A 25,817-nucleotide genomic window follows, 5' to 3' on the forward strand; every position below is an offset into this window, starting at 1 on the left:
ACCACCACATCATTGCCGCTTTCAGAGGTTCCCTATCTTCTCATTACCTTCAGTATAGTATAACAACTAAGCTCCTTTGCATGACATATATGACCTCTAAGCTACAGCCACAATTTCTGCAATTGCCCCATATTTTCCTATACCTTCAGCCTTCTTTGCATGTGTTGTTTTCTTCTCCTGGAAGGACGTTACTACTTTTCATGTTTAAAAAATGAGAAATTTATAACAAATGCTAAAGGAACTTCTCTAGGCAAGAAACACAAGAGAAGGAAAAGACCTACAATAACAAACCCAAAACAATTAAGAAAATGGGAATAGGAACATACATATCGATAATTACCTCAAATGTAAATGGATTAAATGCTCCAACCAAAAGACAGAGACTGGCTGAATGGATACAAAAACAAGACCTGTATATATACTGTCTACAAGAGACCCACTTCAGACCTAGGGACACATACAGACTGAAAGCGAGGGGATGGAAAAAGATATTCCATGCAAATGGAAATCAAAAGAAAGCTGGAGTAGCAATTCTCATATCAGACAATAGACTTTAAAATAAAGACTATTAGAAGAGACAAAGAAGGAAATTACATAATGATCAAGGGATCAATCCAAGAAGAAGATATAACAGTTGTAAATATTTACCCAACATAGGAGCACCTCAATACATAAGGCAAATACTAACAGCCATAAAAGGGAAAATCGACAGTAACACAATCATAGTAGGGGACTTTAACACCCCACTTTCAACAATGGACAGATCATCCAACATGAAAATAAATAAGGAAACGCAAGCTTTAAATGATACATTAAATAAGATGGACTTAATTGATATTTATAGGACATTTCATCCAAAAACAACAGAATACACATTTTCCTCAGGTGCTCATGGAACACTCTCCAGGATAGTTCATATCTTGGGTCACAAATCAAGCCTTGGAAAATTTAAGAAAATTGAAAACGTATCAAGTATCTTTTGTGACCACAACGCTATGAAACTAGATATCAGTTACAGGAAAAGATCTGTAAAAAATACAAACACATGGAGCCTAAACAGTACACTACTTAATAACCAAGTGATCACTGAAGAAATCAAAGAGGAAATCAAAAAATACCTAGAAACAAATGACAATGGAGACACAACAACCCAAAACCTATGGGATGCAGCAAAAGCAGTTCTAAGAGGGAAGTTTATAGCAATACAATCCTACCTCAAGAAACAGGAAACATCTCAAATAAACAACCTAACCTTGCACCTAAGGAAAGTAGAGAAGGAAGAACAAAAAAAACCCAAAGATAGCAGAAGGAAAGAAATCATAAAGATCAGATCAGAAATAAATGGAAAAGAAATGAAGGAAACGATAGCAAAGGTCAATAAAACTAAAAGCGTGTTCTTTGAGAAGATAAACAAAATTGATAAACCATTAGCCAGACTCATCAAGAAAAAGGGAGAAGACTCAAATCAATAAGAATTAGAAATGAAAAAGGAGAAGTAACAACTGACACTGCAGAAATACAAAGGATCATGAGAGATTACTACAAGCAACTCTATGCCAATAAAATGCACAACCTGGAAGAAATGGACAAATTCTTAGAAATGCATAACCTGCTGAGACTGAACAGGAAGAACTAGAAAATACGAACAGACCAATCAGCAACACTGAGATTGAAACTGTGATTAAAAATCTTTCAACAAACAAAAGCCCAGGACCAGATGGCTTCACAGGCGAATTCTATCAGACATTTAGAGAAGAGCTAACACCTATCCTTTTCAAACTCTTCCAAAATATAGCAGAGGGAAGAACACTCCCAAACTCATTCTACGAGGCCACCATCACCCTGATACCAAAACCAGACAAAGATGTCACAAAGAAAGAAAACTACAGACCAATATAACTGATGAACAGAGATGCAAACATCATCAACAAAATAGTAGCAAACAGAATCCAACAGCACATTAAAAGGATCATACACCAAGATCAAGTGGGGTTCATTCCAGGAATGCAAGGATTCTTCAATATACGCCAATTAATCAATGTGATACACCATATTAACAAATTGAAGGAGGAAAACCATATGATCATCTCAATAGATGCAGAGAAAGCTTTCGACAAAATTCAACACCCATTTATGGTAAAAAACCTCCAGAAAGTAGGCATAGAGTGAACTTTCCTCAACATAATAAAAGCCATATATGACAAACCAACAGCCAACATCATCCTCAATGGTGAAAAACTGAAAATATTTCCACTAAGATCAGGAACAAGACAGGGTTGCCCACTCTCACCACTATTATTCAATATAGTTTTGGAAGTTTTACTCACAGAAATCAGAGAAGAAAAGGAAATAAAAGGAATCCAAATTGGGAAAGAAGTAAAGCTGTCACTGTTTGCAGATGACATGATACTCTACATAGAGAATCCTAAACATGCTACCAGAAAACTACTAGAGCTAATCAATGAATTTGGTAAAGTAGCAGGATACAAAATTAATGCACAGAAATCTCTTGCATTCCTATACACTAATGATGAAAAATCTGAAAGTGAAATTAAGAAAACACTCCCATTTACCATTGCAAGAAAAAGAATAAAATATCTAGGAATAAACCTACCTAAGGAGACAAAAGACCTGTATTCAGAAAATTATAAGACACTGATGAAAGAAATTAAAGATCATAAAAATAGATGGACAGATATACCATGTTCTTGGATTGGAAGAATCAACATTGTGAAAATGACTCTACTACCCAAAGCAATCTACAGATTCAATGCAATCCCTATCAAACTACCACTGGCATTTTTCACAGAACTAGAACAAAAAATTGCACAATTTGTATGGAAACACAAGAGACCCCGAATAGCCAAAGTAATCTTGAGAACGAAAAATGGAGCTGGAGGAATCAGACTCCCTGACTTCAGACTGTACTACAAAGCTACAGTAATCAGGACAGTATGGTAGTGGCACAGAAACAGAAAGATAGATCAATGGAACAGGATAGAAAGCCCAGAGATAAACCCACGCACATATGGTCACCTTATCTTTGATAAAGGAGGCAAGAATATACAGTGGAGAAAAGACAGCCTCTTCAGTACGTGGTGCTGGGAAAACTGGACAGGTACATGTAAAAGCATGAGATTAGAACACTCCGTAACACCATACACAAAAATAAGCTCAAAATGGATTAAAGACCTAAATGTAAGGCCAGACACTATCAAACTCTTAGAGGAAAACATAGGCAGAACACTCTATGACATAAATCACAGCAAGATCCTTTTTGACCCACCTCCTAGAGAAATGAAAATAAAAACAAAACTAAACAAATGGGACCTAATGAAACTTAAAAGCTTTTGCACAGCAAGGTAAACCATCAGCAAGACCAAAAGACAACCCTCAGAATGGGAGAAAATATTTGCAAATGAAGCAACTGACAAAGGATTAATCTCCAAGATTTACAAGCAGCTCATGCAGCTCAATAACAAAAAAAGAAACAACCCAATCCAAAAATGGGCAGGAGACCTAAATACATTTCTCCAAAGAAGACATACAGATCACCAACAAACAGATGAAAGAATGCTGAACATCATTAATCATTAGAAAAATGCAAATCAAAACTACAATGAGATATCATCTCACACCGGTCAGAATGGCCATCATGAAAAAATCTAGAAACAATAAATGCTGGAGAGGGTGTGGAGAAAAGGGAACCCTCTTGCACTGTTGGTGGGATGTAAATTGATACAGCCAGTACGGAGAACAGTATGAAGGTTCCTTAAAAAACTACAAATAGAACTACCATACGACCCAGCAATCCCACTACTGGGCATATACCCTGAGAAAACCATAATTCAAAAAGAGTCATGTACCAAAATGTTCATTGCAGCTCTATTTACAATAGCCAGGACATGGAAGCAACCTAAGTGTCCATCATCGGATGAATGGATATAGAAGATGTGGCACATATATACAATGCAATATTAGTCAGACATAAAAAAAACCGAAATTGAGTTATTTGTAGTGAGGTGGATGGACCCAGAGTCTGTCATACAGAGTGAAGTAAGTCAGGAAGAGAAAGACAAATGCCGTATGCTAGCACATATATATGGAATTTAAGGGAAAAAAATGTCATGAAGAACCTAGGGGTAAGACGGGAGTAAAGACACAGACCTACTAGAGAATGGACTTGAGGATATGGGGAGGGGGAAGGGTAAGCTGGGACAAAGTGAGAGAGTGGCATGGACATATATACACTACCAAGAGTAAAATAGATAGCTAGTGGGAAGCAGCCGCATAGCACAGGGAGATGAGCTCAGTGGTTTTTGACCACCTAGAGGGGTGGGATAGGGAGGGTGGGAGGGAGGGAGATGCAAGAGGGAAGAAATATGGGAACATAGGTATATGTATAACTGATTCACTTTTTTATAAAGCAGAAACTAACACACCATTGTAAAGCAATTATACGCCAATAAAGCTGTTAAGAAAAACAAAAAGTTTATCAAAGGTAAAGCTGTGTTTAGCATGTTTGACAGATATGAATAGAAATGATGATCAGGCAAAAGGTAATACTTATAATATTGTTTTATTTGTTTGGAAAATTCTCATACAGTTTTGGATGAGATTTTAGATTTGAAGAAGCTTCTTTACACAAACTGTATCTTGGTTCAGGTATAACATTTTGTATAATTTAGGAACTTCTGATTATAAATCTGTTACCTTGATAAATACTGTATTTTGGTTACAGTTGCCAGCATAGTCTTTTCTCCAGGGATTATCGGCTAATTGACTTAACACAAAATATGTGGTGGGATATTGTTATAGCTTCTAGCATCTTTTAAGAAATTTTTGCAATGTGGTAAATTCTATCTCTGAGTTTTATTGCTGTGGAATCTGGGAATCTGTTTACAGGATATGAACATCAGTGTCCAAAGTGGTGCAATTCAGATGTCTCCATGAAGATGGGGTATGGCGAGTAACGATAAGGGCCTGGAGTAAGAAAGCCTGGTGATTAATCACAGCTCTATACTGATTGCTTGACTTTGGTGAGGTTACATAGTTCCTCTATGCTTTAGTATACCCATATATAAAATAAAAATTGTGTTAATATTTATCTCACAGCATCACTGTGAGAATTAACGAAGAATTTGTGGCTATCCCACATATTCAGTGCTTCTCACATGACAGGCACTCAGTAAGGCTTTGTCATTATTTTAATTTTTAACAATACTAATGGGACCCTTCTCATCCTCCCAAGACAGGAGCCACATATCATGGACCAGTGAATACTTGATAGCACTCAGACCATTACCCCTTTCTAGTTTGGACCTTTGCTCTTATTGCTTCAACCCATTCCAGTGTCTTTGCTTCCCTGAATTCATTGATGTACATGGTATATGTAAAATGCCCAAGTATCTAAAAAGATTTTAGACTTCACCCTCTTATCAGGTCCATTCCATCCCTTAGGTTTCTTATACTAGAGAATAGAGCACATAGATTCCCATAAGCAAAGTCTAGGTTTTTGTGATTATATATATATATATTTCTTATTTATAGCGGGAAGGACTTACATGTTGAGACATCAAGACTTAAATAGGCACAGCATGTGCACGCCAGTTTAGAAACAACCCAGATTTCTGCGTGTATCTGCTTGCAAGCTGTTTGCTCTTTCCTCTCTCTTCCAACCGCAAGTCACTTATAGTCCCTCTCAGAAGGAGTTGCCAGCACAAACAATGCGGATTACAAAATGCGAAAAATCCAAAACAAAAGCGCGCACTCAAATCTCCCATGTAAATATATTTCACAATTAAATCTTTTCCTTTGCAACTTTCCGTACCAAAGGGGTACAGAATTTTTGCCTGTGGTTCTGAGCCTGTATTGTGTGAAGGCACTGTGGGAGAGTAGTCCACATTGGTGTGATTCCTGCTCCCTGGAGACTACTTTATGTGTTTATCATTCAAAGCTATTCAAGAAGGAGAATGTTATACCTGAACTAAATTCCTTGACCACTAGATCATATGAGCTGACTCACAAAGTGAGGAAATACTAACAAAAGTGAAAGAGAGCGAGTGAAAGAGTCTTGTCATAAAGTCTTAAGTCTCTGGGGGATGTGTATGGTTCTAAAAATAAGATGATGGCTCTAGTATCAAGACACCTGTGCTAAATCTGAGAATGAAACTAAGCCACAAGAATACCCAGTGAAGAATTAGAGGAGGCTAGTTAAGCCCATAATATGCACAATAAAACCTGACATGGTCGGACTACCATGCTAAAATCCAATCACTGATGGTACTGACTTGTAAAACAGGAGTCTTTTCATTGTATGCCAACAACAGCCCGATAAGGAAGTTGCAGCTTGTATCTCTTCTTGTAGGTAAGGAAACTTATGCCCAAAGAAATTAACTAAGTGCCCAGATTCACACAAATTCTACCTAGCAGAGCCGAGCCTTCTCTCCAGCCATGGTGTCTATAGAACCTGCACTCTTAATGGCTATACATTCTTTTTCACTGGGAAAAACAGGAGAAAAAGGAGAGGAGAAAAGTAACCTTGAGTGTGTGGTCTTTGTTTATCTATCTAGCCATCACATATAAGTCCATTTTATACATATATCCAAAGAAAGCAAAATAATTCTTATCAACCAAATACAGAATTTAAATTATGGAGTTTATTTTTGTCAATATGTAATGGTATAAAGGCTGGGAATAGATATGGAAACAAAAAGAAGCCGAGCCATTGTCATGGTGCTGAGCAGTAGGCCGTAGAAGGATGGTACAAAAGAGGTAACCTGTTCTCTGCTTCTCACTTTTGTGGACCAAGTATTGGAAATAGACCTTCAAAATTATGATCATTATGTATGACCAGTGTATAAATCCTCACGTTAATAAAAACTATTTCTTCAGAAACAATTCCATAGCTAGGGCAATTTCTCCTACCATATATATTTATAGCATCGTTCTCCTTTCTACTTATCATAACTATCATTCCTTTATGTAACTCTCTCTTATCGATTGCCTCTCAGATGAGACTCTCATTCTATAAAGGTAGATACTCCTTCATTTGCTTTTAGTTCCACATTATGTCTCCTGTATATTGACATATAGTAACTATCCAATAAGTATCCCTTCAATAGGTTAAAAGGACAGATTTGATTTTCTGATTTCCAAGCCTAGACCTTATTAGCGAGAACACTAGTAGACTCTGTCATATATTTAATGATGAGGGACGATGGCTGATGGGAAGGAAACAGACCAGCAAACTAGAAAAAGTAAAAAAATATATATATAAGAATATGACATAAGAATCAAAACAACAAAAAGTAAAAGTCAAACAGGAATGTTTGATGGCCTTGAGCTATTTCGTTAAAGGAGTAAATAGTATTGTATGATTCCGTAGTCTTCCCTTCAGTGGATCACTATTTGTGAAAGAAAAGCAAACTATGTGAAGAACAATTGAAGTTTTTATAAAAGTTACATTTTAATAATGGCTCCAGTGTTGTGTGTATGTGTGTGTGTGTGTGTGTACACCCACAAAGAGAGAGAAAAAAAGAGATTTACTTTTTAAACCACTTTGAGCAGGAAAAGGAAAACAAATGAATAGACAATAACTATTCATAATGTCTCTTTCAAACATGGGGGAAAAAAGTTCTGCATAAAACCCCAAATCTCTCCTAAATATATAGCTTTTGTTCCACGCCACTGCTTTAACCAATTCAATGACTTATTCTCTCTAAATTTTATTCCTCAACTACTAGTTGGCATCATCCTTTTTTCCACAGAGACCTTCCATTAGGAGACTAATGATAATTGTCAACAGGACAATATATCTTCAATGAAATGATTATGTCCAACTTAGTATATCAAATACCAGGTTGGATCTTTTTCAAGGGAGACATCATTTACCTTAACATCAAAATTATAGCCACATCTTGACCCACACAGATATAGAAATAAAAATAGAATGTTGTTAATCCAAAATGAATAGTTCTGATTCTAAAGGCACAATCAACACCGGGAAACTCTCCTGTGGTTTTCTCTTATCTAAGGTACAAATAAAAATCATCTTGGAAAAAAAGATGTGGGTATAATAAACTCTCTCTTCCTAACTTTGTGTTTTGGACCAATAGTATTCTTGGGTGCCTTCACGTGAACGAATGATCCTCATGTGTCAGACACAGAGGAAGAAAGATGAATAATACAACCTAGCAGTTATAAGCAAAAATATTAGAGTTATATATTTCTGTTGTTTTTTAATCTGTAGAACTCAATAGCTGACTGATACTGGAAGTTAATTAACCTTCCAAGAATTGGGCTCCTTATCTTTAAAATGGGAATATGAATTCCTAATTCATTGTATAGTATTCAAGAAATAAAACCACATTACATATAGAGTGCCTAGTACATTAAATCTAGCAGAAACCCAGCTATAACACCTACCTTCCTGCTCTCTCCACACATCCATTCAACTACATCCATGTATGTACTGACAGTGTGCCAAGTAAGGTCTTATTTTAAAAGGTAAGGGAATCCATGTAACCTCATTGCAAGTAGACTTGCTATAGATTTGTTGAGTCTCTCACTTTCAAAGAGCTATGGCATTGGAGTTATGGCATTGGAAGATTGCTAGAGGGATGTAGTGAAACTTCTTAGGCTTGATGTTCAGTCCTGCTAACATTTCTTTAGTACATTGTCTATAACATGTTTAAATTTAACTGTTAATTGATGTTTACCTGGGTATATGTAAGCTTATAGATATCACATACATACTACCACACATACAAATGATTCTGAAACGTAACATATTAGGAACTAGAGTTCTTCAGGGAGACTGCCCAGCTTACAACCCTAGTTCCAAAATGTAAAAGCAGTATAACCCTTGGTCATTGTGCCGATGTTCTCTTACCTTTTGTCAAAGGGGGATAACAGGTTTACAGGGTAGAGGTGAGAACTTTAAACTGTATATCTGTAGCACTAAGAATGGGTATATGATGAGAATTCAATAAGTATAAGAAGCTTTTCAAGTTACAGTACTGATTGCTGTTGTGCTTTATGATTGTTTTTGATGTTATTTTTGTGGTTGTTATTATTTAGTAGAACAAGAACACAGGTTTTAAAATCAATAAAATCAAGATTTAAATCATTTAATCTCTCTCTGAGCTTGAATTTTCACATTTGTGAAATAATAACGTTGACCTTACAAGATTGTTGTGAGACATAAATGAGCTTTTGTATGCAAACTAATTGGCCTGGTGCCTGTCACAATGGAAGCACACACATTTAGATATTTATATTGATCAATTTTTATATTCATATTTATAAAATATCAGATTAATTATAGTATAGATGTTGTATATAAAGTATATTATTTAAATAATGTATGTTTGCCAGATTCTTGAGTTTATCCTTTCCTCTGCAATATTTTGGTTGTTCATTTTGTTTGTTTTCATGGATGCTTAATGGGCATAATAACTACATAGGAAAGCAAGCAGATCTCAAAAACTAACCTTGATATATATTTCATATTAGAAACTGAACAGAAAAAAGAAAACTATTTTTTTTATTCTATTGTCTTCTGTCTGTCTGCTTCTATCCCTGTAGAGTCAAATACTATTCTTTTCCAAAAGAAAACATATCATTGACGTGATGGTCCAAAACAGACAGCTTTTCTTGAACATTAATTGGGAACTTTGCTGGCAAGAAGATTCCAACATCAAAATGGCCTACAGGCAGAGACATTTCTTTTTTTGTTTCTCTGTTCAACTGTTAAAAATATGGCCTGTCTGATGCATTTGTATCGAGTTTGAAAAAACTATTTTACAGTGAGTTATCTGGCCCTTCAGACAGAGGGATTTAACTGCTAAACCATATTCTATTGACAGAGTATAAGTAATTTAGGACGAAATTTGTACCTACAATGGATTGAGCTCAATGTTAGCCCTATAAACGCAAAGTATATGTGGTTCATGCCCTAAGAAGATTTTAATATAGTGGAAAAGACTGGTATGTCAAATAGAGGCAATAAAAGCAATGAGTTCAAAAAATAAATAAATATACTGTTATTATGGAGTAAAAAGAACATAATGTTTCTTGGGGATAGGAAGTCTGTTTCCAGAGCAGTTGACTACTGAGATTGACTTTGACTATATCCTTGTTTTTTAGGTGTGCAAAAGGGAAGAAGAACATTGAATGGATGATGAGCATCATGAATAAAGATTTGAAACCAACATGAAATGACAACGTAAGTTTAGGCACCTATAAACATTGTTAATTGCTTGAACGTAGAGTGTTATAGTAAGAAGAGAAATAGGAGGAATTAAGGCTAAAACAAGAATCAGACACTTGAACAAGAAGCATCTTTGTTTAAGCTGTGGTGACTAGAAGTCAAGGACAATGTTTAAGCAAAGCAAACAACATATTCATACAGGTTTTTGTTGTAGTTTATTTTAAAGTTACATTTCTCTTTTTAAAAATAAAGCTTTATTGAATTTTTACATAAAGAGAAAAAAGAACCCTAAAACTGATATGTAGCTACGAAAGGCCCCAAATAGCCAAAGCAACCTTGATTAAGAAGAACAAAGCTAGAGGTACCACACTTACTGACTTCAAACTATATTACAAACTACAGTAATCAAAACAGTATGATACTCCATTGTATATTCTTGCCTTCTTTGTCATAGATTAATTGAGCATAGGTGCATGGGTTTATTTCTGGGCTATCTATCCTATTCTATTGATCTATATTTCTATTTTTGTGCCAGTACCGTACTGTTTTGATGACTTCAGCTTTGTTGTACAGTCTGAAGTCAGGGGGCTTGACTCCTTCAGCTCTGTTTTTCTTTCTCAAGATTGCTTTGGCTATTCGGGGTCTTTTGTGTTTCCATACAAATTTAATTTTTTTTTGTTCTAGTTCTATGAAAAATTCCATTGGTAATTTGATAGAGATTGCACTGAATCTGTAGACTGTCTTGAGTAGTATAGTCATTTTGACAATATTGATTCTTCCAATCCAAGCATGGTATCTTTCCATTTGTTTGTGTCATCTTTGATTTCTTTCATCAGCATCTTATTGTTTTCATAGCACAGGGCTTTGCCTCCTTAGGTAGGTGTGTTCCTAGTTATTTTATTCTTTTTGTTGTGATGGTAAATGGAATTGTTTCCTTAATTTCTCTTTCTGATATTTTGTTGTTAGTGTGTAGGAATGCAACAGATTTCTGTGTATTAATTTTGTATCCTGCAACTTTACTGAATCCATTGATGAGCTCTAGTAGTTTTCTGGTGGTGCCTTCAGAATTTTCTATGTGTAGTATCAGATCATCTGCAAACAGTGATAGTTTTACTTCTCCTTTTCCTGGATTTCTTTTATTTCTTTTCTCTGATTGCTGTGACTAGAACTTTCAAAACTATGTTGGATAAAAGTGGTGAGAGTGTCTTGTTTCTGATCTTAGAGGAAATGCTTTCAGCTTTTCACTGTTGCATATGATGTTAGCTATGAGTTTGTCATTCATGGTCTTTATTATGTTGAGGTATGTTCCCTCTATGCCCACTTGCTGGAGAGTTGGGTTTTTTTTAATCATAAATGAGTGTTGAATAAATGATGCTGGGAAAACTGGACTGCTACATGTAAAATAATTAAAGTAGAACATTCTCTAACACCATACACAAAACTAAACTCAAAACGGATTAAAAACCTAAAGGTAAGATCAGATACTATAATGCTCCTAGAGGAAAAAACAGGCAGAACACACTTTGTCATAAATCTCAGCAATGTATTTTTAGATCCATCTCCCAGAATAATGGAAATAAAAACAAAAATAAACAAATGGGACCTAATTAAACTTAAAAGATTTTGCACAGCAAAGGAACCATGAACAGAACAAAAAGACAACCTACAGCATGGGAGAAAATATTTGCATATGATGTGACCGACAAAGGATTAATCTCCAAAATATACAAACAGCTCATGCAGCTCAATATCAAAACAAACAAACAACCCAATCAAAAAATGTTAGAACACCAAAATAGACATTTCTCCAAAGAAGACATACAGATGGCCAAGAGGCAATGATCAGCATTGCTAATTAATAGAGAAATGCAAATCAAAACTAAAATGAGGTACCACCTCACACCGGTCAAAATGGTCATCATCAAAAATTCTACAAACGGGCTTCCCTGGTGGCGCAGTGGTTGAGAGTCCGCCTGCCGATGCAGGGGACACGGGTTCATGCCCCAGTCCAGGAAGATCCCACATGCCATGGAGCGGCTGGGCCCGTGAGCCATGGCCACTGAGCCTGAGCGTCTGGAGCCTGTGCTCAGCAACAGCAGAGGCCACAACAGTGAGAGGCCCGCGTACCGCAAAAAAAAAAAAAAAAAAAAAAAAGTCTACAAACAATAAATACTAGAGAGTACAACGAGAAAAAGGAACCCTCCTACACTGTTGGTGGGAATGTAAATCGGTACAGCCACTATGGAGAACAGTATGGAGATTCCTTAAAAAACTAAAAGTAGAACTACCATATGATCCGGCTGTCCCGCTCCTGGGGATATATCCGTAGAAAACCATAATTTGAAAAGATACATGCACCCAGTGTTTATTGCAGCACTATTTACAGTAGCCAAGACATGGAAGCAACCTAAATGTCCACTGACAGATGAATGGATAAAGAAGATGTGGTATATATATGCAATGGAATATTACTCAGCCATAAGAAGAATGAAATGTTGCCATTTGCAGCAGCATGGATGGACCTAGTGAAGTAAGCCAGACAGAGAAAGACAAATATCATATGATATTGCTTATATGTGGAATCTAAAAACAAAGAAATGATACAAATGAACTTATGTACAGAACAGAAATAGACCCACAGATATAGAAAACAAACTTACGATTACCAAAGGGCAAGGAGAGGGTGGGATAATTTAGGAGTTTGGGATTAACATATACACACTCTATGTGTAAAATAGATAACCAACAAGGACATACTGTATAGCACAGGGAACTCTACTCAATATTTTGTAATAACCTCTAAGGGAGAAGAATCTGAGAAAGAATATTTGTGTGTGTACATATATATATATATATATATACACACACACACACACACACACACACACATATATACAAACACATATATATATATATATATATATATATATATATCTGAATCACTTTGCTGTACACCTGAAACTAACACAACATTGTAAATCAACTGTGCTTCAATAAAAATAAAAATTCTAAAAAGTATGATACTGGCATAAAAACAGATAAATAGACCAGTGTTACAGAATACAGAACATAGAGATAAACCAGCACCTTATCAGTCAACTGATCTTCAACAGGGGTGCCAAAACACAAAATGCGGAAAGGATAGTCTCTTCAACAAATGGTGTTAGGAAAACTAGATATCTATATGCAAAAGAATGAAATTGGGCCTTTCAAACACAATATACAAAAATCAATGCAAAATAGATTAAATAATTAAACATAAGATGTGAAAGCACAAAACTCCTAGAAGAAAACATAGGGAAAATTTTTCGTAACATCATTCTTGGCAATAATTTTTTAGATATGACACCTAGAGCATAGGCAACAAAAGTAAAAATGGACAAGTAGGATTACATCAAACTAAAAAGCTGCTGAGAGAAAAAAAACAAATCTACAAAAATGAAAAGGCAGGGACTCCCCTGGTCGTGCAGTGGTTAAGAATCCGCCTGCCAATGCAGGGGACACTGATTCGATCCCTGGTCCAGGAAGATCCCACATGCCGCGGAGCAACTAAGCCCATGCACCACAACTACTGAGCCTGCATTCTAGAGCCAGTGAGCCACAACTACTGAAGCCCGTGCACCTAAAGCCCGTGCTCTGCAAAAAAAGAAGCCACCGCAATGAGAAGCCCATGCACCACAACGAAGAGTAGCCCCCACTCACCACAACTAGAGAAAAGCTCATGCACAGCAACGAAGACCTAAAACAGCCATAAATAAATAAATTTATTTATTTTAAAAATGAAAAAGCAGCCTATGAAATGGGAACAAATATTTGCAAGCCATATATCCAATGAGGGGTTCATATCCAAAATATATAAGGAACTCATACAACTGAATACCAAAAATACAAATAACCTGATTAAAAAATGGGTAAAGAAATTAAATAGACACTTTCAAAAGAAGAAATTCAAATGACTATCGTGTCTGAAAAAGTGCTCAACATCTCTACTCACGAGTGAAGTACAAATCAAAACCACAATGAGTTATCACATCACAACTGTTAGGATGAATATTATCAAAAAGACAAAAGATAACTAGTGTTGGTAAGAATGTAGGAAACTCTTGTATACTGCTTGTGGGAATGCAAATTAGCACAGCCATTATGAAAACAGTATGTAGATTCCTCAAAAAATTAAAAATAGAATGACTTTATGATCCTGCAATCCCAGTTCTGGGTATTTATCCTAAGGAACGGAAATCAGGATGGTGAAGAGATATTTGCACACCCACATTCAGGGTAGTATTATTCACAAGAGCCAAGATACAGAAATAACCTAATTGTCCTTCAGTGGATAAATGGATACATATATGTGAGAAATACATAAAAAATATATATGTATATATGTATGTATGTGTGTGTATATATATATATATATGTGTGTGTGTGTGTATCATTCTGTCTTAGAAAAGAAAGAAATCCTGCCTGACAACATGGATCGAGCCAGAGGACATTATGCTAAGCGAAACAAGACAGAGAAAAACAAACACTGTATGATCTCACTTATATGTGCCCCCTGTTCCCTGGCCCATCCATCCTTCTTTCTTCCACCCATGACTACTGAAACCCGTAGCAGCATGGGCATGAGCACTTAGGGTCAGGTTTGGGCACATCTGTCCCATGACTTCTTGGGGTGGAGCATGATAGTGGTTGTCCTTGTTCTAGGCTGGCAGATCATTGACCAGAGGCTGTATGTCATCAGGAGAAAGCATTTTGCCTTCCCCCGATACAGTTACCACATATGTCCTGATGTGGAGGTTTAAAGATCTTTGGGGGTTGGTCATCTGATGTTGGTTGCAGGGGTAAGCCTGCAGGAAAGGGAGATACCTGACTCTACTTCCCAACACCCCACCCCTGTCCAGGGCACAGCATTTCAGTTCATCTGCTGGTGGATGGGGAAGCAGGCACATGTGTGATTAATTTCATGTGGTAAGGCCCACAGACACTTGTGAGGGTCTACACTCACCGTCAAGCATCCCTGTGTCCAGGAGACCTTCTCAGCCAGCTCCATTCTTTCATGATTCTCTCTTCTCCCTTCTTGAGTCAGACTTGTGTTTGTCCTTTCTAACCAGTTTGTGACACCAACCAGGGCTGAGCCATTAAATAAGAATTGAGGGCTTCCCTGGTGGCACAGTGGTTGAGAGTCCGCCTGCTGATGCAGGGGACACGGGTTCGTGCCCCGGTCCAGGAGGATCCCACATGCCGCAAAGCGGCTGGGCCCATGAGCCATGGCCGCTGAGCCTGCACATCCAGAGCCTGTGCTCTGCAATGGGAGAGGCCACAACAGTGAGAGGCCTGCATACCGCAAAAAAAAAGAAGTCACAACAGATTATAAATTGAAAAAAGATTACAAGTACCACATAATGCAGAAGAATAACATATTTTTTAATTAATTAACTTCTTGAAACACTTCCATAATACTTTTTGTTCCCTAAATTATTTGGCTGCAATCTTATGGTGTTTTTAGATTATTACGTTTTATAGAGTGAATAGAATGTTAATTTCAGTCTTCTAGCAAGGATTGTTTCTTTTTATTCACTTTTCTTGAATTACAAAGTATATTCTTGATAGGGTGAAAACTATGGTTTGACTAGGCTTCAGTAGAACTAAATCCATTTTTTAAAAAGTTGCACGTGTGTTGGTTGGAGGAATATTCCGCCAAGCTTTAAATTCCAAATCTTTTCTTTTCCTCCTTTATCACATGCTGGTGCAGGGGGCAATAGCATGCATTTACATCATGATACCGCCTATCAGTGGTATAAACCTTTGGAAATCCCTTTACTGAGACAGCTAGGAATAACTACCACACACAGAGCAACTGAACCACATAAGCATATTCTGCTAAATCTACATAGTCCCCCAGCACAGTTTCTAGTTAGCTGGATCCCCAAAATATCCACAGGGCACCTCAACTCTAACCCAAGGGAGAAGTGAGACAATGGTGGGGATTGGGAAGGAAAGAAACAATGGTCTTAGCCTAATTTCTATATATATGGGAGGTATTCTAGAAGAGATGTATGTTTTGTAGGTCTTGAAGTTTTCATCATATGAGTGAAGCCTTCTTTAAGATAAAGAATATAAAATTATGAATGCAAATGTGACTAATTGAGGTTAAAATGTCTTACTTTGTAAGTTTTATAAAAACATGACCATGTGACTACTGCATTGCCCTCTCTGTAGATAATGGGTGCATACAGATGAAGAGCCCTAAAATATAAGCTTCATTCCCTTTTTGGTAAATGTGTCTGTGCTTGGTACACGGACTTCTCTCAGCAAACATGATTCAGTCATGTCTCTCCAAGGCATTGGATAATACATTAGTGGAGACATCCTAGGGTTACAGTACGGCTGGTATGTTGCCCTTCAGAGGAGGGGTGTGTTGAATCATGGTACTGACTTAAATCCTAAATAGTACTAGATTCTAGACTATGCTGAAGGGAAAATAGAAAGAATAATTATTATCATGCATCTCATAGCAAATTTTTACTGACTGTACACTATGCACCAGGCACTATGTCAAGTGCTTGCATGCAGTATGTTATTGGTTGTTTATAAGAGGATATCTATCTGCAGTTCCGTTGTATAGGCAAGAATGCTGACATAGACAAATTAAGCAAACTGCCCCAAGGACAAGCTGTCGGGGAACTGGCATTTTTTCTGTGGAGATCTGATTCCATTATTGGCATGTTTAGCCACTATATTGTGCTCCTTTATGGTTTGTTTGTTTATTTGTTTTACCAGTCCTCAGTGCATTGAAGGGGAATATACTCATCTCTCCCCATGTTATAGAGGGAAGAACCTAAGACTTAAAATGAAACCGAATTAAATTTAAATCTCCTTTAAATATTATTAGTTGAATGAACCAATTACTTTGTTGTTGTCATTGTGGTGTTTTTGCTTCTCATCTGTAGAATGAGTTTCTTCAAGTACCTTCTTTATGACATTTCTTTTGAAGAATGATCCAGATAATGCAGGAGACAACTTTTAGCTCACTGGACAAGTTATGCTTCTGAATTTCAGCTTCTTTACATAGTAGCTGTTTGGCCTTAAGCAATTCCATTTTTCTTACCTGCACAATGGGATTCCGTTATTGATTTCCACTGAGGAGAGGATAAAATGCAAAGCAAAGGTTAAAGAGGTGCGCCAGTTCTAAAGCATAATGCAAAATGTGTGTGACTAATACTTCCCACTGTCTTCTCTAGAAACCATAATTATTACCATATTTTAATTTGATAGAACATATGGCGATTAATTTACAGGTATAAGATATTTGAAAAATCTTGAGCCTGTATCTATCATTGAGGAAGGCAAGGGGATAAGAAAAGGAAGTTTGGCTGTTCAGTCAATCTAAACTAAATTCCTGATGGCACAAGTTGTTTCTGATTTGGGTGTTCTGTTCCCATTGGATGTGACCATAGTGACTAGGTAAACTACCAGGTCACTTTTTCTGTAATTTTTTCTTTCACAAAGACAGAATGTGCCTGAAGTTCAGAAATAAAATTTTAAAGAGTAGGCAATAAAATAAAAATCTGATGACAAGTGTTGTTTATACAGTAATGTAACTGCATTTCAGACATTTCCTCCAGATTACCCCTTTCTTCTTTATAATGAGGATGACATTTTCTTTGGTGGTGCTTTTAAAATGTAGACCATAAAAGCCAAAAAAATAAAAAACAGGAATGGGAATTCTTAAAACAGTGCATTCAAGTGCATTATATTAATCACATTACATGTCTTTACTGCACCTCATTTATTCAACTCATATATCTTCCCTGGACCTCAATTTACTGTGAAAGCAGTGCCTCTCCCTCCACTTTAATTTGGACCCAGCCCAAATGAAACCATGAAAAAAGATAGACGTGGTTTATTATGCTGAGACAGGAAGTAAAAGGACCTCTCAAAGTTTCCAACTGAGGACGTGACATTTTCAGAAGAGTCAAAAAAAAAAAATTGCAAAGTCACCTTTTCCATTTTTCCACCCATTTAATGTTGGTGCAGTCATAGCTGGTTACAAGAAAAGGCACGGGAAAGTCACACTAGGGAACACTAATTCACTTTGGGTGATTATCAGAAAGCAGTAATGGGGAAGTTTCCAAAATGCCCGTTTACACAAGATATTGTCGTGGTAAGATTAATGAGCCTAGGGGAGAAATACCCTTCAAGGAGGCTGACAGTTGCCAAGCGCTCTGACATTTCACCATGTGGCCACAGTCTCTTAAAGTCCTTCATACGCTTGTACTCCACTGTAAGATCAGAAAGGCAAATGAAGACAAGAGCAGAAGTTCATTCTCCTTACGAATTGAGGTTTTTCCTAGTCTGGCTTATGGGTCTCTAATTGCTGCTGTCAATAATGCTTGGCCTTCTTGCTGATCTTTTGTCCGTCAAGCTCCTCAGGAAGGGTTTTCAGCTCTGCAGAAGCAGGAGATTTCAAAACAACAGAGCCTCTCTCCAGCTAAGCACCTTTATCAAGTCTAATACAGCGTCTAGTTTCCTTCCTACTGCCGCAAGTGTTTAACCTGACTTAATTTTTTTCCAAGCTTACTTATCTGTCCTTTGGTCATTCAGTCTTGCATCTTTTCCTGCCCTTCCAAACTTGGTATCAGATCAGAATACAGTCTCTTACCTCTTCTTTCCTGTGGTCATCTAGACAGACAAGCTTATGTATCTTTTTCTCTTTCCTTCCTTCCTTCTTTCCTTCCTTCCTTCCTTCCTTCCTTCCTTCCTTCCTTCCCTCCTTCCCCCCTCCCTCCCTCCCTCCCTCTCTCTCTGATTAATAAGGGAAAGTATTATAGATACTGTCAAAACTATAATATGTTGAAGTGACAAGTATTTCAGAATTATATAAAATTATCACAGTTCTTGTCCCCAGACTGTGATTTCTAACGGCCCTCAGAAATAATAAATGGATATTTCTTTTGACACATGTTCTTAATTTTTTTTTTTTCCCCGTGCTCTGGTCTAACTACATATTTCTCTAGCCTACAATCTAAACACCGTGGCATTTTAATAACCCTTAAAATGAACGTGTTTCATGCAAACAAGCAGCTTGGCACAGAACAAGGTGCTTCCTTATTCAAGTGGTCAATTTGCATAAGTGTTGAGCACTGCAGCTTAGATTTCTTTCACCATTCATCCCACCGCAGAATGACTCTCGTCACTCTCCTTTCATCAGTTTTCCTCAATTAAGGAAAACTTTCAGGATCTTCAAACTGGTGACTTGGTAGGTCAGCAACTGGAGTATTGCTAGAAGTTGATATCCAAGTCCCTTTTCCCCCAGTTCTAGTGACAGTGTTCCTTCCACCTCTCTCCCTCCCTCTTTCTAATTCTGCCTTCTGCTAGTAGGACTATCCTTTGCCCTTTGAGGTTTCCACCCTCCACAGTATTTTACCCCCAGTATAGAAAGTCCCCTGTATCCCTGGAGCTATACACTCTGTGAATCTCTTTGGATGATTTGGTATCCTTCTCGACTCCTTCCTATATGTCTCTTTCCTTTGCTTGTATGGAATGTAGACTTGTCTGCACAAGTGGCTCCAGTTCAGATATAGGCATTTTTGTCATTACAGAAAAAACAATTTTCATGCACATGAAGATCTCTGGAATGGGGAAGTGAATACCTCTAAGGACCTATTTTCTGGATCCTCCAACATTGTTATTTGTCAGCACCCCCCTCAGCCCTATAGCCCCTCAAGGATGACGTCTACGTATGTCTGTGCCTGCAGGTTCTGCTTTACTCTACGGCTCAGTGGATACCACAACTGGAACAATAATAATAATAATTGGAATTTTTTAAAAATATATTACTCATGTCAGATACTACTAATGCTTTAAAATATTATATCTTTTAATTCCTCTTTTAATTCATCATAGATGAGAAAACTGAGGCTCAGAATTTCATTAATCTACCCAAGGTGGCAAGTGAATGAAGTGACAGAGCCAGCTTTCAAATCAAGTCTTTCTAATTCTCAAGGTCCTTGTTCTTAACCTTAATGTCAAAGCTGTATTAGAAATGCTTGCCCCACTGCAGTGAGTTCTTAAAGGAGAGACCTACATTTTGAACCTACACCTAAAGCGCACTGGGAAAAATATTACTACTGAATGCCCCTCAACTAAAGCAGGGCCTGGAACATTGCAGATGCTCCATACATATTTATTGGGTAAATGAAATCTAAGGTAGTCTAATAAAAAAATAGCATTGGAAACAAATGTAGGAAACTTTTCATCTGCCAGGTTTCTCTTAATCCCTTAAACAATCAAGTGGTCTCTGGACCAGTATCATGGCTTTTCCTAAAACAAGTTTGTTAGGAATGTAGACTCTGGGGTCTCACCCCAGAAGCAGGAAATCCACATCTGCATTTTTACAAGATCCTCTGGTGATTTGTATGCAGATTAAAGTTGGAGAAGGACTGGCCTGATCTTGGTCATAGTACCTGGAGGCAGAATGTCTGTGAATGTCCCCTTATCTACGCAGACTCTCTGGGATAAAGACACTGCCATCCAGGACTAGCACCCACATCACAGTCCTTTGTAACTAAAGGTATAGCTGAAAAAGGAGTGTTGTCTTCCTCTGTTGGGTAGAAAACTAGATGTCTGTTCTTTTCGAGGTTTAGGAGCTAGCCGTCCTGCCACCGACGGTATTGGAGAACTATATCATGACAAAGGGTAAACGCTGCATCAAAAGTGACTTCTCGGCCAGTTTTACTCCCTCTCCTCTGCCCCACCAGTAACAAAAAGGGCATTTTCACTTACATGTGCGTGATTAGGTATGTTGGAAGAGGAAGGAACTGGTGTAACAAGAAAGAAATCTCTCTCTCATGCGGTATGAGGCCTTCAGAAAAATTCTCATGCAAAATAAAGAGCCATATAACCAATAAATCTAATATTCTGCTATCTATGTGGCCCCCTTTTTTGTTATCTTTATTTATATTACCTGAGAAATTTAGAGGAAATTGGTAAAGAATGTGTGTTTGTTGGTGGGGGTAGTCTTTTGTTAGTTTTCTAATTACATAACTCATAAGCTTAAAAAAATAATTAAGATGCATTCAATATCCACACTTTTAAGAAAACAAGCAACAATAATTTCATTCAGAGTCATCAATAGAATACACAAAGCTAGTGTGATCTTGGGCTGAAGCAAAAGTAGAGAACATTTGCTGTATTAGCGCTCAATTGATAACATCCATAAAATAATATTGCTAGACCTGAAATAGTGAATTCAGTTCTGGCTGTAATACTTTAAAAATATGGGCAAATTGGAATTCGTTTAGTGATGAGGTATCAAGATGATGAAGGTGAAACTGAGAAATGATGGAAGGAACTGAGAATATTTCAGAAGGAGAAGACACATTCTAAGAGAGATGCTTATCTGGCATATACTATGTAGTTATTAGAGATCCTATGAGTGACCTCACTGTACAGAAAGGCAGTCTGTGGTTGAAAGACATTTGTCTGCAGTAGTTAGAACTACCCTAGAAAGTTTTTGCTACAGAAAATTTCAATGAGAGACTAAACAAATAAGAAGCATACTGCAATGCTGGACAGAGGGTTGGTCAGGAATTTAATCTCATTCATTTTTTAAAATATAAATTTGTTTATTTTTGGCTGAGTTGGGTCTTTGTTGCTGCGTGCGGTCTTTCTCTAGTTGCGGCGAGTGGGGGCTACTCTTCATTGCGGTGCGCGGGCTTCTCATTGTGGTGGCTTCTCTTGTTGCGAAGCATGGGCTGTAGGCGTGCAGGCTTCAGTAGTTGTGGCTCGTGGGCTCTAAAGCGCAGGCTCAGTAGTTGTGGCGCACAGGCTTAGCTGCTCCATGGCATGTGGGATCTTCCCGGACCAGGGCTCGAACCCGTGTCCCCTGCATTGGCAGGCAGATTCTTAACCACTGTGCCACCAGGGAAGACCCTCGTTCATTTTTTATATCCAGGGCCTGTTATTTAGTCATGGATGAGCATGAATTGTATAAATGCAAACCTGTTATTTCTTGGCTTAACTGGCCCTTGTGTTTGGCCCTCCAGTGTCAGTCTCTCCCACAAATCTCAGAGATGAGCAGAGATAGACTAGTCCTTAGATTTTGCTAATGGATTCAGATGCTTTAACATTTCTTCTAGAGGTATACTGTTTCTCAAGTAAAATAATTATATTACACCACCATGATTTTCACCATGCCTGCATAATGTCTCTACTTATTTTCCTTTAAACTGACTCCCTTTTTAGTGTAAATAAATGTATCTTAAAAGGAAACTTTATAAAACTATGGAAGAGAAATTAACAAGTGTTAAAGACATGTTAATATAAAACTGGAGACTTCTTTATTAATATAATTAGAATACATGAGAAAGAAAGAAAAAGGATGTAATTTTCTCAGCTATTTGATGGCATTTAGTTCTAGTATCCAACCCCCATCTAAAATCATTTTGAGTATCACTTATACTTTTGGTGAAATGTTCTAAGTCTAGGGCGGTATGTTTTTGTTTTTGTTTTTGTTTTTTTTGTGGTACGCGGGCCTCTCACTGCTGTGGCCTCTCCCGTTGCGGAGCACAGGCTCCGGACGCGCAGGCTCAGCGGCCATGGCTCACGGGCCCAGCCACTCCGCGGCATGTGGGATCTTCCCGGACCGGGGCACGAACCCGTGTCCCCTGCATGGGCAGGCGGACTCTCAACCACTGCGCCACCAGGGAAGCCCTAGGGCGGTATGTTTTTAATACCCATGGAACTGAAATCGTTGGATGTGGGATCTAGTGCAGAAAAAAATATTTTGTTGTGACTTATATTCTGTAGCCTTTCCCTTTCGCACCAAACTCCTTTGGTGGTGTCCTTGGCCTGCATTGGGCATCCATTTGTTCCATGCCCTTTACTGTAGTTTTTAACTTGAACGGATGACTTTTTTTTTTTCCATTAGCACTTCCATTATGAAAGCCGCTGACCTGTTAATTTGTTTGTGTTGCAGCTTTTATATCCCAGAGTCCCCAACATTTCATTTCACCTAAGCCACACTATTGATGACAAAGATCCTAAGATTCTTCTTTTTTTTTTTTTCCCACACTGTCCCTTGCAGTTGAAGCGCAGAGTCTTAACCACCGGACTGCCAGGGAAGTCCCCTAAGATTCAACTTTTAATACTTACCTGCTTTCTCTAGATAAACTCTGACTAGTTACTGGTAATAAAAGTTTTGATTAGTACAAAGCAGAAACTAACACACCACTGCGGAGCAATTATACTCCAATAAAGATGTAAATAAAAAAAAAAGTTTGGATTAGGATAGCATTAGAGGTGAATCTGTTCTACACAATCCAGACCTATTACTGAAAGTGTAAATTTCATCCTCGTGTTAGCCTTCTTTTTTGAGTCATGTGCTGTGGGTGTGGGAAGAGGCAAAATGATTAATGGCAGGGTCTTGCATGCAGAGGGGGATTGATTTTTTTGTGCTGAACATTCTGATGACAAATGCTAAATCTGACGTGTCTGTGATTTTACCCCATTACGGTTGGAATTCTGCAACTTCCAGGGGCTGTGGGATATTACATAATGCACATAGGCTTTTGAATCTGACAAGCTGAGTATGAATTTAAACTCCCAACTAATTAACTATGAGACCCTGGGCTAGTTGGTGAATCATTCTGTGTTTTTTTGCTTTCTCAGAATATTGAAATAAAAATGTCTTCATGCGTGGTCAGGAGGCATCTCAACATATGTTCCAATGCCTTTCAATGGAACCTTGTTTAATACCTGTAGGGGGTTACACAGTAGGTCTAAACCCCTGCATTTCTCAGAGTGGTACGCAAAAAAGACCAACATAAAACGATCTTGGAAGGATAATTGGCAAATATTAAATCCTTCACCCTGTGGGCAGAGGAAATACAGGAATCTCAGAAAATTAACCAGGAAAAGTAAGGTTGCTATTCATCACCTGAAATGTGAAGACACAAGGGGCTGTTTTAAAAAGGACTGTTTTCCACTGTCTAAATAACCAACGTAAACTTCATTTGTAGAAATCATATTCTCCAAAGAGGGAACTATATTATTTTTCTTTTTTTTTTTTTAATGACTAAAGGTTTACCTTTCTTGACCCTGTTTAATAATATCTAATTCTTAATAAAACAACATCTAACAAGAAGATGAAAACAGAATATGAATTATATTCAGCCTTCTAAAATGCCCACGTGTGTATGCACTCACACCAAACACACACGAACACACACACACAGGCAAATAACTTGCAAAAATGTTCCTTGATATACTGACTATGATGGTTAAGAAAAATGAATGTGTTTGGGAATTACGGTTTAACCGTTTGGAAAATGGGATTTAAGATTGATTTAAACAAGGTGATAAGGACCTTTCAGCACTTTCCCCTCTTGTTTTATATAGTTTCATTTTTCTAATAATCATTTTTTTGGCCCAACAGTATACCCTAGGTAGATATCTACGTGTTTGACATAATGAAACAATGTCATTACTCTGTTTTGAAAAATTCCCAGTGTAATAATAAGCCAAATAACTTCTCACCCACTACAAATATCTGTGTCAATAGAGGATGGAGAATTACATAGACTGGAGCTATTTCCCAGTTCTCAGACTTCCATATCTGGAAGTCATTTTTCATAGATTTAAGCTGTAAATTGAATGGCATAATTTGATGGTGAACATAGAACTGTGTATTAGTTTTTATTTTGACAAAATCATTAAACATCACATAGGTTGAAAAATGAATCACAGGGCCCTAAGCCTGCCTTAGAAGATTGCACTTCATAAACTGAATTGCTCACATGGGCATCATTTTGGTGAGAGTTATAGATTTTCTAGCATCTCTCTGATAGATAGGACTAATATAACTTCAATAAAAACTCTGGATATTGTCAGTATAAAATTTTCCCTACCATTGAAAGATGTAAGGTACTCCAACTAATAAATCGGACGACAACCTATTCCTTAAGGTATACTAACGTACATATTGGGTTACAACAAGCAACAAAATCATTGAGGTAATAAACCAGAGTCACAGAGGGGCCACTGGAGAAGGTTTCTCTCCATTGCAAGAGCCCAGCATGATGACTGTAGGTATAATATACCCCCAGAATGTTAATTTCCAATAATTAACTTTGCTACATGTGCAGTGATTTAGAACTACATATAAACTGTACCTGAATGTCATATATGCCACTTATATTTATGACACTTCACATGAATTATATCACATAAACTAGTGGTGATGTACAAATCCATTAGGGACCTTCAACTGTAAAACATATGAGTTATGCACTTTGAGTTTAATGTAACAGTTTGTCCATGATATATGAGATTGATACCTAAATATCTGGTTAACTGGTAGTGGTGACCTTGGGTGGGTGAGTGGAGTTTAATCAAATTAGGCCTGAGGTGCTAGGTAGACAGAAAAACAAAACTAAAGAAGGTCAAATTTATGCATTTCTCCCAAATTTTGTGGTTGCTTGAGACTATATATTACTTAACTTCTCAGGCCTCAATTTGAAAATTGAAGATGATAAGGAATATCTCATAGGGAGACTATGGGGGTTAAATTTTGAAGCAAGTAACACAATCCTTGGTAGCTAAG

Source organism: Delphinapterus leucas, chromosome 20 (genome assembly GCF_059928025.1).
Source record: "Delphinapterus leucas isolate spDelLeu-1000000601 "Yukka" chromosome 20, BTC_Dleu_Yukka2, whole genome shotgun sequence".
Classification (NCBI taxonomy): domain Eukaryota; kingdom Metazoa; phylum Chordata; class Mammalia; order Artiodactyla; family Monodontidae; genus Delphinapterus; species Delphinapterus leucas.